The following is a 17,927-nucleotide window of genomic DNA, read 5'->3' as shown; positions in this document are numbered from 1 at the left end:
TAAAAACAAAGTGGAGGTTTTATTCGACAAACATACTGTATTTTCCGGACTATAAGGCGCACTTAATTTTTTTTTTTTTTTTTTTCAAAAGTCAACAGGTGTGTCACGCCGTGGGTGCACTCCAATGCGCACTCCGCTGATTGCACCTCCGAGTGCGCGCAGCTGCAATCAATCGGCACTCAGCGTGTGCGCCTTATGTATGGAAAATAGACCTGAAAAGACTATTAATAGGCAGTGTGCCTTATATATGAAAATAGACCTGACTGGACCATTCATCGGCAGTGCGCCTTATAATCCAGTGTGCCTTATATATGAAAATAGACCTGACAGGACCTTTCAACAGCAGTGCGCCTTATAATCCAGTGCGCCTTATGTATTAAAAAATAGACACGAAAAGACCATTAATAGGCAGTGCGCCCTATGTATGAAAATAGACCTGACTGGACCATTCATCGGCAGTGCGCCTTATAATCCGGTGCGCCTTATATATGAAAATAGACCTGACAGGACCTTTCAACAGCAGTGCGCCTTATAATCCAGTGCGCCTTATGTATAAAAAAAATAGACACGAAAAGACCATTAATAGGCAGTGCGCCCTATGTATGAAAATAGACCTGGCTGGACCATTCATCGGCAGTGCGCCTTATAATCCGGTGCGCCTTATATATGAAAATAGACCTGACAGGACCTTTCAACAGCAGTGCGCCTTATAATCCAGTGCGCCTTATGTATAAAAAAAATAGACACGAAAAGACCATTAATAGGCAGTGCGCCCTATGTATGAAAATAGACCTGGCTGGACCATTCATCGGCAGTGCGCCTTATAATCCAGTGCGCTTTATGTATGAGAATAGATCGGAAAAGACCATTAATAGGCAGTGCGCCTTATATACGAAAATAGACCTGACTGGACCATTCATCGGCAGTGCGCCTTATAATCCAGTGCGCCTTATATATAAAAATAGACCTGAATAGACCATTCATCTGCAGTGCGCCTTATAATCCAGTGCGCCTTATATATGGAAAAAGACCTGACTGGACCATTCATCGGCAGTCCGCCTTATAATCCAGTGCGCTTTATATGTGAAAATGGACCTGGAAAGACAATTTGACATGTGCGCCTTATGTATGAAAATAGACCTGACTGGACCATTCATCGGTATTCTGCTTTATAATCCAGTGCGCCTTATGTATGACAATAGACCTGAATGGACCATTCATTGGCAGTGCGCCTTATAATCCGGTGCACCTTTTATATAGAAATAGACCCGAATAGGCCCTGCGATGAGGTGGCGACTTGTCCAGGGTGTACCCCGCCTTCCGCCCGATTGTAGCTGAGATAGGTGCCAGCGCCCCCCGCGACCCCGAAAGGGAATACGCGGTAGAAAATGGATGGATGGATGGACCCGAATAGACCATTCATCAGCAGTGCGCCTTATATGTTTGTATATGAAAATAGACCTGAATAGACCATTCATGATGATGCACCTTATAATCCAGTGCGCCTTATATATGAAAATAGACCTAAAAATAGTTCATTCATCGGCAGTGCACCTTATATATAAAAATACACCTGACTAGACCATTTATCGGCTGTGCGCCTTATAGTCCAGAGTGCCTTATATATGAAGATAGACCTGAATAGACCATTCATGATGATGCACCTTATAATCCAGTGCGCCTTATATATGAAAATAGACCCGAATAGACCATTCATGATGATGCACCTTATAATCCAGTGCGCTTTATATATGAAAATAGACCTAAAAATAGTTCATTCATCGGCAGTGCACCTTATATATAAAAATACACCTGACTAAACCATTTATCGGCTGTGCGCCTTATAGTCCAGAGTGCCTTATATATGAAACTGGACCCTAATAGACCATTCATCGGCAGTGCGCCTTATATATGAAAATAGACCTGACTGGACCATTCATCGGCAGTGCGCCCTATGAGCCATCCATCCATCCATTTTCTACCGCTTATTCCCTGACTGGACCATTCATCGGCAGTGCGCCCTATGATCCATCCATCCATCCATCCATTTTCTTCCGCTTATTCCCTTTCGGGGTCGCGGGGGGCGCTAGCGCCTAATCCAGTGCGCCTTATATATGAAAATAGACCTGAAAAGACCACTAATAAGCAGTGCGCCTTATGTATGAAAATAGACCTGAAAAGACCATTAATAGGTAATGCGCCTTAAATGTGAAAATAGACCTGGCTGGACCATTCATCGGCAGTGCACCTTATAATCCAGTGTGCCTTATATATGAAAATAGACCTGAAAAGACCATTCATCGGCAGTGCGCCTTATGTATGAAAATAGACCTGACTGGACCATTCATCGGCATTGTGCCTTATAATCCAGTGCGCTTTATATATGAAAATCGACCTGACTGGACAATTCATCAGCGGTGCGCCTTATAATCCAGTGCGCCTTATATATGAAGATAGACCTGAAAGGACCATTAATAGGCAGTGCGCCTTATATATGGAAATAGACCTGACTGGACCATTCATCGGCAGTGCGCCTTCTAATCCGGTGCGCCTTTTATATAAAAATACACCCAAATAGACCATTCATCTGCAGTGCGCCTTATATATGGAAAAGGATCAAAACAGACCATTCATCAGAAGTGCGCCTTTAATATGAAAATAGACCTGAATCGACCATTCATCAGCAGTGCGCCTTATGTTAGTATATGAAAATAGACCTGAATAGACTATTCATGATGATGCACCTTATAATCCAGTGCGCCTTATATATGAAAATAGACCTAAATGTACAATGCTGGCGAATGGACTCTTATATATGAAAATAGATCCGAATAGACCATTCGTTGGCAGTGCGCCTTATAATCCAGTGCGCCTTATATATAAAAATAGACCTGAATAGACCATTTATCGGCTGTGCGCCTTATAGTCCAGAGTGACTTATATATGAAACTAGACCCAAATAGACCATTCATCAGCAGTGCGCCTTATAATCCTGTGCGCCTTATATATGAAAATAGACCTGAAAAGACCATTCTTCGGCCGTGCTCTTTATAATCCTGTGTTTTATACGAACCCTGTTTCCATATGAGTTTGATGTAAATATAAACGGAATACAATGATTTGCAAATCCTTTTCAACCCATATTCAGTTGAATATGCTACAAAGACAACATATTTGATGTTCAAACTCATAATTTTTTTTTTTTTGCAAATAATTATTAACTAAGAATGTCATGGCTGCAACATGTGCCAAAGTAGTTGGGAAAGGGCATGTTCACCACTGTGTTACATCACCTTTTCTTTTAACAACACTCAATAAACGTTTGGGAACAGAGGAAACTAATTGTTGAAGCTTTGAAAGTGGAATTCTTTCCCATTCTTGTTTTATGTAGAGCTTCAGTCCTTCAACAGTCCGGGGTCTCCGCTGTATTATTTTATGCACAGTCCGGAACTGAAAAAAATTAACTAGACGGCAGAGCGCTTCAGATGTTATTAAACAAATTTCCTAGGAAAATCCCTTTTCTGCTTATTGTGTTACTAGTGTTTTAGTGAGATTATATGGAAGTATAATCAGGCAGGCCAGGAAGGGTACCAACCCTCTTTTTTTCAACGAAGCCACACTTTTGAAACACAAGCTGAATGTGGCTTAGCATTGTCTTGCTGAAATAAGCAGGGGCGTCCATGAAAAAGACGGCGCTTAGATGGCAGCATATGTTGTTCCAAAACCTGTATGTACCTTTCAGCATTAATGGTGCCTTCACAGATGTGTAAGTTACCCATGCCTTGGGCACTAATGCACCCCCATACCATCACACATGCTGGCTTTTACACTTTGCGTCGATAACAGTCTGGATGGTTCGCTTCCCTTCGGTCCGGATGACACGATGTCGAATATTTACCCCAGAAAATTTGGAATGTGGATTCGTCAAGACCACAAAACACTTTTCCACTTTGCATCAGTCCATCTTAGATGATCTCGGGCTCAGAGAAGCCGGCGGCGTTTCTGGATGTTGTTGATAAATGGCTTTAGCTTTGCATAGTAGAGCTTTAACTTGCACTTACAGATGTAGCGACAAACTATATTTAGTGACAGTGGTTTTCTGAAGTGTTCCTGAGTCCATGTGGTGATATCCTTTAGGGATTGATGTCGGTTTTTGATACAGTGCCGTCTGAGGGATGGAAGGTCACGTTGATTCAATGTTGGTTTCCGGCCATGCTGCTTACGCGGAGTGATTTCTCCAGATTCTCAGAAACTTTTGATGATATTATGGAGCGTAGATGTTGAAATCCCGAAATTTCTTGCAGTTGCACTTTGAGAAACGTTGTTCTTAAATTGTTTGACTATTTGAACATCAAATATGTTGTCTTTGTAGCATATTCAACTGAATATGGGTTGAAAATGATTTGCAAATCATTGTATTCTGTTTATATTTACATCTAACACAATTTTCCATCTAATATGGAAACGGGGTTTGCATATGAAAATAGTGCGCCTTATAGTCCGGTGCGCCCTATGGTCCGGAAGAAACGGTTCTTCTAAAAAGTAACACTTCCCCTGCCATCATTTTCAAAATGGAGTAAGCTGATTTCAATCATTTGATATTGCATAAAGGGAAGAAAATTAAGAACTATTCAGTAGGATTTAAGGTCCAAGCTTACATCACACTAACATTTTTACCGCATGCCTTTGGTAAGTGCCGGAGTGAGAAGAGGTTTGCAATAATTAGCGCATGCTTACTTTTACCACATGCCTTTGGTAAACGCAGGAGTGAGAAGAGGTTTTAAATTAATCAGCGCCCCGGCAGAAATTCAAGGAAATACGCTAAGTGTCTTCTTTCTTCATGTACCTGATCTAAATCCACAAATGGACGCCGACAACAACAAGAAGAAGACGCGAGCATGCAGCCTGCAGGCGCGCACTCAAGGGCGATTGATTCCGGCGTCTAATTCCCCCCCTCCCACGGCGCTCACGGCGAGGAGCCCCGGTGTGACCTTGAAGGCAGACGCCAGAGGTCGCGCATTACCTATTACCTGCACCCCCCCGCTTCCTCCTCCTTATAATAAACGACCGCTTTTCATCTGCCGTCTAATTTTAGACAAGACGCGTCCCTTCCTAATTTTAGCCGCGGCCCGCCAAATAGTGCGCCTTCAATAATTGATGAGTTCCGACACGGAGCTGCATCTTGTTCCTGCCGCTGCCTTGCTCATTGGCAGCCTGTTGGAAGGATGCGTTTTGTTTCTGATCAACGCCGATCTGAAGGCGGACGGACACGAGGATAAAAACCCGACCGGCTGTGAAGACGCCCTTGAAAGCTGCTCTCCTCTCTCCTCAGACACGCCGATAGGAAGCCCGCCTGACTTCATGCTAACAATACTAAAATATGGAGTATTTTTTCCCATGGATTTTGGTCCCGGAATGATTGGAACAGTTAGCGAGCTAACAGTAAAGATGAATCAAGAACAAATATATATAGGACTCTGAGTTGTAAACTTGCAAAATTAGCCAGAAAATGTAACATGCTAACGTTAGCATGCTAAAAGTTAGCATGTGTCAATTACCATAATGACTGATGTGTATATCCGCAAAAATGAGTAGTATGCTAACAGTTAGCGTGCGTCAATTAAAAAAAACGACTCTGATGTGTATAGCTGTTAAAATTAGTAGCATGCTAACAGTTAGCATGCGTCAAACAAAATATGACTGATGTACATAGCTGCAAAATTTAGTAGTATGCTAACAGTTAGCATGCGTCTATTAAAATATGACTGATGTGTATAGTTTCAAAAATTAGTAGTATGCTAACAGTTAGCATGTGTCAATTAACAAAAATGACTGATGTGTATAGCTGCAAAAATTAGTTGTATGCTAATCGTTAGCATGAGTCAACTAACAAAATATGACTGATGTGTATAGCTGCAAAAAATAGTAGTATGCTAGCAGTTAGCATGTGTCAATTAACAAAAATGACTGTGTATAGCTGCTAAAATTAGTAGTATGCTAACAGTTAGCATGCGTCAAACAAAATATGACTGATGTATATAGCTGCAAAAATTAGTAGTATGCTAACAGTTAGCATGCATCAATTAACATAACTGATGTGTATAGCTGCAAAAATTAGTAGTATGCTAACAGTTAGCATGCGTCAAACAAAAATGACTGATGTATATAGCTGCAAAATTTAGTAGTATGCTAACAGTTAGCATGCGTCTATTAACAAAATATGACTGATGTGTATAGTTTCATAAATTAGTAGTATGCTAACAGTTAGCATGCATCAATTAACATAACTGATGTGTATAGCTGCAAAAATTAGTAGTATGCTAGCAGTTAGCATGTGTCAATTAACAAAAATGACTGATTTGTATAGCTGCTAAAATGAGTAGTATGCTAACAGTTAGCATGCGTCAAACAAAATATGACTGATGTACATAGCTGCAAAATTTAGTAGTATGCTAACAGTTAGCATGCGTCTATTAAAATATGACTGATGTGTATAGTTTCAAAAATTAGTAGTATGCTAACAGTTAGCATGTGTTAATTAACAAAAATGACTGGTGTATAGCTGCAAAAATTAGTTGTATGCTAATCGTTAGCATGAGTCAACTAACAAAATATGACTGATGTGTATAGCTGCAAAAAATAGTAGTATGCTAGCAGTTAGCATGTGTCAATTAACAAAAAAGACTGATGTGTATAGCTGCTAAAATTAGTAGTATGCTAACAGTTAGCATGCGTCAAACAAAATATGACTGATGTATATAGCTGCAAAATTTAGTAGTATGCTAACAGTTAGCATGCATCAATTAACATAACTGATGTGTATAGCTGCAAAAATTAGTAGTATGCTAGCAGTTAGCATGTGTCAATTAACAAAAATGACTGATGTGTATAGCTGCTAAAATGAGTAGTGTGCTAACAGTTAGCATGCGTCAAACAAAATATGACTGATGTATATAGCCGCAAAATTTAGTAGTATGCTAACAGTTAGCATGCGTCTATTAACAAAATATGACTGATGTGTATAGTTTCAAAAATTAGTAGTACGCTAACAGTTAGCATGTGTCAATTAACAAAAATGACTGATGTGTATAGCTGCAAAAATTAGTTGTATGCTAATCGTTACCATGAGTCAACTAAACAAAAACTGACTGGTGTATAGCTGCAAAAAATAGTAGTCTGCTAGCAGTTAGCATGTGTCAATTAACAAAAATGACTGTGTATAGCTGCTAAAATTAGTAGTATGCTAACAGTTAGCATGCGTCAAACAAAATATGACTGATGTATATAGCTGCAAAAATTAGTAGTATGCTAACAGTTAGCATGCATCAATTAACATAACTGATGTGTATAGCTGCAAAAATTAGTAGTATGCTAACAGTTAGCATGCGTCAAACAAAATATGACTGATGTATATAGCTGCAAAATTTAGTAGTATGCTAACAGTTAGCATGCGTCTATTAACAAAATATGACTGATGTGTATAGTTTCATAAATTAGTAGTATGCTAACAGTTAGCATGCATCAATTAACATAACTGATGTGTATAGCTGCAAAAATTAGTAGTATGCTAGCAGTTAGCATGTGTCTAACAAAAATGATTGATGTGTATAGCTGCAAAAATTAGTAGAATGCTAACAGTTAGCATGCGTCAAACAAAATATGACTGATGTATATAGCTGCAAAATTTAGTAGTATGCTAACAGTTAGCATGCGTCTATTAACAAAATATGACTGATGTGTATAGTTTCAAAAATTAGTAGTATGCTCACAGTTAGCATGCATCAATTAACATAACATGACTGATGTGTATAGCTGCAAAAATTAGTATGCTAGCAGTTAGCATGTGTCAATTGATAAAAATGACTGATTTGTATATCTGCAAAAATTGGTAGTATGCTAACAGTTAGCATATGTCAAACAAAATATGACTGATGTATATAGCTGCATAATTTAGTAGTGTGCTAACAGTTAGCATGCGTCTATTAACAAAAAATGATTGATGAGTATAGTTTAAAAAATTAGGAGTATGCTAATAGTTAGCATGAGTCAACTAACAAAATATGACTGATGTGTATAGCTGCAAAAAATAGTAGTATGCTAACAGTTAGCATGCGTCAATTAACAAAATATGACTCTGTGTATAGCTGCAAAAATTAGTAGTATGCTAACAGTTAGCATGCGTCTATTAGCAATAATATGACTGATGTGTATAGCTGCAAAATTTAGTAGTATGCTAACAGTTAGCATGCGTCTATTAAAATCTGACTCTGTGTATAGCTGCAAAAAATAGTAGTATGCTAACAGTTAGCAAGCGTCAATTAACAAAATATGACTGATGTGTATAGCTGCAAAATTTAGTAGTATGCTAACAGTTAGCATGCGTCAATTAACAAAATATGACTGATGAAATGGAGTAGACATGCTAGCACGCTCAAAGCTAGCATGCTTCAAGTACCGAAATGTTTGACTCCGAGGTGTGTACCTGCACAATAAGCTAAAATCTGGCATGTTTAATGTTTGCATGCAAACAATACTAACAGTGGAAAATAATAGCGCTGTGAGGTGTACATCTGCAAAATTTGCCAAAAAATGTAAAGGTGATAATGTTAACATGCTAACAGTTAGCTAGCCTCAAGTACAAACATATATGATTCTGAGGTGTAAACCTGCAAAATTAGTAAACAAGCCAGCATGCTTACATGCTAACGTTAGCATGCTAACAGTTAACATGCATCAATTACCATATTATGACTCTGATGTGTATAGCTGCAAAAAAGTGTAGTATGCTAACAGTTAGCTTGAGTCAATTGCAATAATAGGACTGATGTGTATAGCTGCAAAAATTAGTAGTATGCTTTTAGTTAGCATATGTCAAACAAAATATGACTCTGATGTATATAGCTGCATAATTTAGTAGTATGCTAACAGTTAGCATGCGTCTAATAACAAAATATGACTGATGTGTATCGTTTCAAAAATTAGAAGTATGTTAAGAGTTAGCATTTCAAAAATTAGAAGTATGTTAAGAGTTAGCATGAGTCAACTAACAAAATATGACTGATGTGTATAGCTGCAAAAAAAAGTAGTATGCTAACAGTTAGCATGCGTCAATTAACAAAATATGACTTTGATGTGTATAGCTGCAAACATTAGTAGTATGCTAACAGTTAGCATGCGTCAATTAACAAAATATGACTTTGATGTGTATAGCTGCAAACATTAGTAGTATGCTAACAGTTAGCATATGTCAAACAAAATATGACTGATGTATATAGCTGCACAATTTAGTAGTATGCTAACAGTTAGCAAGAGTCTATTAACAAAATATGACTGTTGTGTATAGTTTCAAAAATTATTAGTATACAAAAAGTTAGCATGCGTCAATTAACATAACATGACTGTGTATAGCTGCAAAAATTAGTAGTATGCTAACAGTTAGCACGTGTCAAACAAAATATGACTGATGTATATAGCTGCAGAATTTAGTAGTATGCTAACAGTTAGCATGCATCTATTAACAAAATATGACTGATGTATAGTTTTAAAAATTAGTATTATGCTAATAGTTAGCATGCGTCAACTAACAAAATATGACTGATGTGTATAGCTGCAAAAAATAGTAGTATGCTAATAGTTAGCATGTGTCAATTAAAAAAATATGACTGATGTGTATAGCTTCAAAAATTAGTAGTATGCCAACAGTTAGCAAGCGTCAATTAACAAAATATGACTCTGATGTGTATAGCTGCAAAAAATACTAGTATGCTAACAGTTAGCATGCGCCTATTAACAAAATATGACTTTGATGTGTATAGCTGCAAAAATATATAGTATGCTAACAGTTAGCATGCGTCTATTAACAAAACATGACTTTGATGTGTATAGCTGCAAAAATATATAGTATGCTAACAGTTAGCATGCGTCTATTAGCAATAATATGACTGATGTGTATAGCTGCAAAAATATATAGTATGCTAACAGTTAGCATGCGTCTATTAACAAAATATGACTTTGATGTGTATAGCTGCAAAAATATATAATATGCTAACAGTTAGCATGCGTCTATTAACAAAATATGACTTTGATGTGTATAGCTGCAAAAATATATAGTATGCTAACAGTTAGCATGCGTCTATTAACAAAATATGACTGATGTGTATAGCTGCAAAAATATATAGTATGCTAACAGTTAGCATGCGTCTATTAACAAAATATGACTTTGATGTGTATAGCTGCAAAATTATATAGTATGCTAACAGTTAGCATGCGTCTATTAGCAATAATATGACTGATGTGTATAGCTGCAAAAATATATAGTATGCTAACAGTTAGCATGCGTCAATTAACAAAATACGACTTTGATGTGTATAGCTGCAAAAATATATAGTATGCTAACAGTTAGCATGCGTCTATTAACAAAATATGACTTTGATGTGTATAGCTGCAAAAATATATAGTATGCTAACAGTTAGCATGCGTCTATTAACAAAATATGACTGATGTGTATAGCTGCAAAAATATATAGTATGCTAACAGTTAGCATGCGTCTATTAACAAAATATGACTTTGATGTGTATAACTGCAAAAATATATAGTATGCTAACAGTTAGCATGCGTCTATTAACAAAATATGACTTTGATGTGTATAGCTGCAAAAATATATAGTATGCTAACAGTTAGCATGCGTCTATTAACAAAATATGACTTTGATGTGTATAGCTGCAAAAATATATAGTATGCTAACAGTTAGCATGCGTCTATTAGCAATAATATGACTGATGTGTATAGCTGCAAAAATATATAGTATGCTAACAGTTAGCATGCGTCAATTAACAAAATATGACTGATGTGTATAGCTGCAAAAATATATAGTATGCTAACAGTTAGCATGCGTCTATTAGCAATAATATGACTGATGTGTATAGCTGCAAAAATATATAGTATGCTAACAGTTAGCATGCGTCTATTAACAAAATATGACTTTGATGTGTATAGCTGCAAAAATATATAGTATGCTAACAGTTAGCATGCCTCTATTAGCAATAATATGACTGATGTGTATAGCTGCAAAAATATATAGTATGCTAACAGTTAGCATGCGTCAATTAACAAAATATGACTGATGTGTATAGCTGCAAAAATATATAGTATGCTAACAGTTAGCATGCGTCTATTAACAAAATATGACTTTGACGTGTATAGCTGCAAAAATATATAGTATGCTAACAGTTAGCATGCGTCTATTAGCAATAATATGACTGATGTGTATAGCTGCAAAAATATATAGTATGCTAACAGTTAGCATGCGTCTATTAACAAAATATGACTTTGATGTGTATAGCTGCAAAAATATATAGTATGCTAACAGTTAGCATGCGTCTATTAGCAATAATATGACTGATGTGTATAGCTGCAAAAATATATAGTATGCTAACAGTTAGCATGCGTCTATTAGCAATAATATGACTGATGTGTATAGTTCAAAAAATTAGTAGTATGCTAACAGTTAGCATGCATCAATAGCAATAATATGACTGATGTGTATTGCTGCAAAAATATATAGTATGCTAACAGTTACCATACTATATATATTTCATATTCCAAATAAGCGTTTAATGAGCATTCCTTAACTTTTTCAGTCTTTTTTGCCACCTGTGCCAGCTTTGTTCACACACGTCACAGGCATCACATTCCAATTTACACACTGGTTTTGTATTTTAAAATAAGCATGAATTATTTTAAATAATGATAATAAAAATAAAACGTTTAGAGCAGGGGTTACCAACGTGGTCGCCCGTAAGGACCAGATGAGTCGCCCGCTGGCCTGTTCTAAAAATAGCTCAAATAGCAGCACTTACCAGTGAGCTGCCTCCATTTTTTTTTTTTTTTATTGTATTTATTTACTAGCAAGCTGGTCTCGCTTTGCTTAATACCTAAAATTCTGAGAGGGACAAAACTCAAATAGAATTTGAAAATCCAAGAAAATATTTTAAAGACTTGGTCTTCATTTGTTTAAATTAATTCATTTTTTTTTTTTTACTTTGCTTCTTATAACTTTTAGAAAGACAATTTTAGAGAAAAAATACAACCTTAAAAATGATTTTAGGATGTTTAAACACATATACCTTTTTACCTTTTAAATTCCTTCCTCTTCTTTTCTGACAATTTAAATCAATGTTCAAGTATTTTATTTTTTTTATTATAAAGAATAATAAATACATTTTAGTTTGAATCTTCATTTTAGCTTCTGTTTTTTCGACGTAGAATATTTGTGAAATATTTCTTCAAACTTATGCTTAAATTAAAAAAAATATATTCTGGCAAATCTAGAAAATCTGTAGAATCAAATTTAAAGTCTTTTGAATTTATTTTAACATTTTTGTTCTGGGAAAACTAGGAGAAATAATGATTTGTCTTTGTTAGAAATATAGCTTGGTCCAATTTGTTATATATTCTAACAAAGTGCAGATTGGATTTTAACCTATTTAAAAGATGTCATCAAAATTCTAAAATTAATCTTAATCAGGAAAAATGACTAATGATGTTCCATAAATTATTTTTTAAATTTTTTTTCCAAAAAGATTCAAATTAGCCAGTTTTCCTTTCCCTTTTTTCGGTTGAATTTTGAATTTTAAAAGAGTCGAAATTGAATATCAAATATTTTTCAAAATTTAATTTTCTTTTTTTTTCTTCTTTTAAACCGTTCAGTTAAGTATTTTTTTCATCATTTATTCTATACAAAAAACTTTCCGTAAAAGGAAAAAAATGAACGACGGAATGACGGACAGAAATACCCATTTATATATATATATATATATATATATACATATAAATACACACACACACACACACACACACACACACACACACACATTTATTTATTAAAGGTAAATTGAGCAAATTGGCTATTTCTGACAATTTATTCAGTGAAGTAAAGAGAATTATATTTATATAGCGCTTTTCTCTAGTGACTCAAAGCGCTTTACATAGTGAAACCCAATATCTAAGTTACATTTAAAGCAGTGTGGGTGGCACTGGGAGCAGGTGGGTAAAGTGTCTTGCCCAAGGACACAACGGCAGTGACTAGGCTGGCGGAAGCAGGAATCGAACCTGGAACCCTCAAGTTGCTGGCACGGGCCACTCTACCAACCGAGCTATATATTTAAGTGTGTATCGAACTAGTATACCTTCACATGAATCAGTATCCAAGAAGTAGCTCTTGGTTTCAAAAAGGTTGGGGACCCCTGCTTTAGTGAATTATATTTATATAGCGCTTTTCTCTAGTGACTCAAAGCGCTTTACATAGTGAAACCCAATATCTAAGTTACATTTAAAGCAGTGTGGGTGGCACTGGGAGCAGGTGGGTAAAGTGTCTTGCCCAAGGACACAACGGCAGTGACTAGGATGGCGAAAGCGGGAATCGAACCTGCAACCCTCAAGTTGCTGGCACGGGCCACTCTACCAACCGAGCTATATATTTAAGTGTGTATCGAACTAGTATACCTTCGCATTAATCAGTACCCAAGAAGTAGCTCTTGGTTTCAAAAAGGTTGGTGACCCCTGCTTTAGTGAATTATATTTATATAGCGCTTTTCTCTAGTGACTCAAAGCGCTTTACATAGTGAAACCCAATATCTAAGTTACATTTAAAGCAGTGTGGGTGGCACTGGGAGCAGGTGGGTAAAGTCTCTTGCCCAAGGACACAACGGCAGTGACTAGGATGGCGGAAGCGGGAATCGAACCTGCAACCCTCAAGTTGCTGGCACGGGCCACTCTACCAACCGAGCTATATATTTAAGTGTGTATCAAACTGGTAGCCCTTCGCATTAATCAGTACACAAGAAGTAGCTCTTGGTTTCAAAAAGGTTGGTGACCCCTGCTTTAGTGAATTATATTTATATAGCGCTTTTCTCTAGTGACTCAAAGCGCTTTACATAGTGAAACCCAATATCTAAGTTACATTTAAAGCAGTGTGGGTGGCAATGGGAGCAGGTGGGTAAAGTGTCTTGCCCAAGGACACAACGGCAGTGACTAGGCTGGCGGAAGCGGGAATCGAACCTGGAACCCTCAAGTTGCTGGCACGGGCCGCTCTACCAATCGAGCTATATATTGAAGTGTGTATCAAACTGGTAGCCCTTCGCATTAATCAGTACCCAAGAAGTAGCTCTTGGTTTCAAAACGGTTGGTGACCCCTGCTTTAGTGAATTATATTTATATAGCGCTTTTCTCCAGTGACTCAAAGCGCTTTTACATAGTGAAACCCAATATCTAAGTTACATTTAAAGCAGTGTGGGTGGCACTGGGAGCAGGTGGGTAAAGTGTGTTGCCCAAGGACACAGCGGCAGTGACTAGGATGGCGGAAGCGGGAATCGAACCTGCAACCCTCAAGTTGCTGACACGGCCACTCTACCAACCGAGCTATATATTTAAGTGTGTATCGAACTAGTATACCTTCGCATGAATCAGTACCCAAGAAGTAGCTCTTGGTTTCAAAAAGGTTGGTGACCCCTGCTTTAGTGAATTATATTTATATAGCGCTTTTCTCTAGTGACTCAAAGCGCTTTACATAGTGAAACCCAATATCTAAGTTACATTTAAACCAGTGTGGGTGGCACTGGGAGCAGGTGGGTAAAGTGTCTTGCCCAAGGACACAACGGCAGTGACTAGGATGGCGGAAGCGGGAATCGAACCTGCAACCCTCAAGTTGCTGGCACGGGCCACTCTACCAACCGAGCTATATATTTAAGTGTGTATCGAACTAGTATACCTTCGCATTAATCAGTACCCAAGAAGTAGCTCTTGGTTTCAAAAAGGTTGGTGACCCCTGCTTTAGTGAATTATATTTATATAGCGCTTTTCTCTAGTGACTCAAAGCGCTTTACATAGTGAAACCCAATATCTAAGTTACATTTAAAGCAGTGTGGGTGGCACTGGGAGCAGGTGGGTAAAGTCTCTTGCCCAAGGACACAACGGCAGTGACTAGGATGGCGGAAGCGGGAATCGAACCTGCAACCCTCAAGTTGCTGGCACGGGCCACTCTACCAACCGAGCTATATATTTAAGTGTGTATCAAACTGGTAGCCCTTCGCATTAATCAGTACACAAGAAGTAGCTCTTGGTTTCAAAAAGGTTGGTGACCCCTGCTTTAGTGAATTATATTTATATAGCGCTTTTCTCTAGTGACTCAAAGCGCTTTACATAGTGAAACCCAATATCTAAGTTACATTTAAAGCAGTGTGGGTGGCAATGGGAGCAGGTGGGTAAAGTGTCTTGCCCAAGGACACAACGGCAGTGACTAGGCTGGCGGAAGCGGGAATCGAACCTGGAACCCTCAAGTTGCTGGCACGGGCCGCTCTACCAATCGAGCTATATATTGAAGTGTGTATCAAACTGGTAGCCCTTCGCATTAATCAGTACCCAAGAAGTAGCTCTTGGTTTCAAAACGGTTGGTGACCCCTGCTTTAGTGAATTATATTTATATAGCGCTTTTCTCCAGTGACTCAAAGCGCTTTTACATAGTGAAACCCAATATCTAAGTTACATTTAAAGCAGTGTGGGTGGCACTGGGAGCAGGTGGGTAAAGTGTGTTGCCCAAGGACACAGCGGCAGTGACTAGGATGGCGGAAGCGGGAATCGAACCTGCAACCCTCAAGTTGCTGACACGGCCACTCTACCAACCGAGCTATATATTTAAGTGTGTATCGAACTAGTATACCTTCGCATGAATCAGTACCCAAGAAGTAGCTCTTGGTTTCAAAAAGGTTGGTGACCCCTGCTTTAGTGAATTATATTTATATAGCGCTTTTCTCTAGTGACTCAAAGCGCTTTACATAGTGAAACCCAATATCTAAGTTACATTTAAACCAGTGTGGGTGGCACTGGGAGCAGGTGGGTAAAGTGTCTTGCCCAAGGACACAACGGCAGTGACTAGGATGGCGGAAGCGGGAATCGAACCTGCAACCCTCAAGTTGCTGGCACGGGCCACTCTACCAACCGAGCTATATATTGAAGTGTGTATCAAACTGGTAGCCCTTTGCATTAATCAGTACCCAAGAAGTAGCTCTTGCTTTCAAAAAGGTTGCTGACCCCTGCTTTAGTGAATTATATTTATATAGCGCTTTTCTCTAGTGACAAAGCGCTTTACATAGTGAAACCCAATATCTAAGTTACATTTAAAGCAGTGTGGGTGGCACTGGGAGCAGGTGGGTAAAGTGTCTTGCCCAAGGACACAACGGCAGTGACTAGGCTGGCGGAAGCGGGAATCGAACCTGCAACCCTCAAGTTGCTGGCACGGGCCACTCTACCAACCGAGCTATATATTGAAGTGTGTATCAAACTGGTAGCCCTTCGCATTAATCAGTACCCAAGAAGTAGCTCTTGGTTTCAAAAAGGTTGGTGACCCCTGCTTTAGTGAATTATATTTATATAGCCCTTTTCTCTAGTGACTCAAAGCGCTTTACATAGTGAAACCCAATATCTAAGTTACATTTAAACCAGTGTGGGTGGCACTGGGAGCAGGTGGGTAAAGTGTCTTGCCCAAGGACACAACGGCAGTGACTAGGATGGCGGAAGCGGGAATCGAACCTGCAACCCTCAAGTTGCTGGCACGGGCCACTCTACCAACCGAGCTATATATTGAAGTGTGTATCAAACTGGTAGCCCTTTGCATTAATCAGTACCCAAGAAGTAGCTCTTGCTTTCAAAAAGGTTGCTGACCCCTGCTTTAGTGAATTATATTTATATAGCGCTTTTCTCTAGTGACAAAGCGCTTTACATAGTGAAACCCAATATCTAAGTTACATTTAAAGCAGTGTGGGTGGCACTGGGAGCAGGTGGGTAAAGTGTCTTGCCCAAGGACACAACGGCAGTGACTAGGCTGGCGGAAGCGGGAATCGAACCTGCAACCCTCAAGTTGCTGGCACGGGCCACTCTACCAAACGAGCTATACCGCCCCCTTTAGAGTATGAAATGGTGTTTCACCCCCCCTGACATCCTCCCGAATGGATTTTTTTCCCACCCCCCAATTAGCACCAATTAGCAGCTAGACTGTGTGGGCGTGGCTAATTGGCGTGTTGAGTATTCATCGCAGGTGTGCTGACTGACAGGTGTCGGCGTCCTTCCACTTTTAAAAGGGTGGCGTATCAAAACAAACACACACACACATGTTGGATTAATGAGAGGTAAAGGATGTGGAAGTGTGTGTGTGCAGCTGTGTTGCCATGGAGACGAGGGATGACAGAGATGCTGAAAGTTGTTACCGGGCAAGGAGACGTGAGTGAGGGGCTATGACATCATCAAGATCGCTATAAAAACCACAAAATAATTAAAGCTGCGAGCAGCGATGGACGGGATCGACTCTTGCTGGTGTTTCCTGCATTTACCCAGTCGACATATTTTTACCTGCACATTACCTGCCTTCTCTGCGTTGTGTGGTCACGCTGGTGCTTCCTGCTTTTAAGCAGGCCATCTCGAGACGGCAGCAGCATCAGTTCTTTGAAGGCTCGTAAAATCAAAACCGGAACAGTGGGAAAAACTCTTTGCGCACCTTTTAATTAGAAGGGGTTCAATCTCTTTCCTGTGCGAGTTTGAAGCCGACACGACAAACGCGCTCAGAGGAGATAATGTTTGAAAAAAGGTGACGGGGTTTTTTACAAAACTTTTGTTTTGAAGGGGTAATTGCCAACTTTCTGTTGATTTTTGCTGAAAGATGTCAATTAATGAAATGTAGGTCTAAGTGAGACCTACATAGAGGTTTTTGTTTCATGTCTCTACGACATTCGTACCAGAAGTTACAAGCAGTTTTGTCCGTTTTCTTCCGAGGAGCAGTTTTGTCTGTGATTTATTCCTAGGGGGCGCTGGAGTGCAATTTTGAGTTTTTTTTTTTTTTTTTTTTATTAGATTGCAATTTTCACAAGTCGAGTTTGGTG

Source organism: Nerophis ophidion, linkage group LG23, assembly GCF_033978795.1.
Source record: "Nerophis ophidion isolate RoL-2023_Sa linkage group LG23, RoL_Noph_v1.0, whole genome shotgun sequence".
Lineage (NCBI taxonomy): Eukaryota > Metazoa > Chordata > Actinopteri > Syngnathiformes > Syngnathidae > Nerophis > Nerophis ophidion.
Note: the sequence above shows the minus strand (reverse complement) of the source record.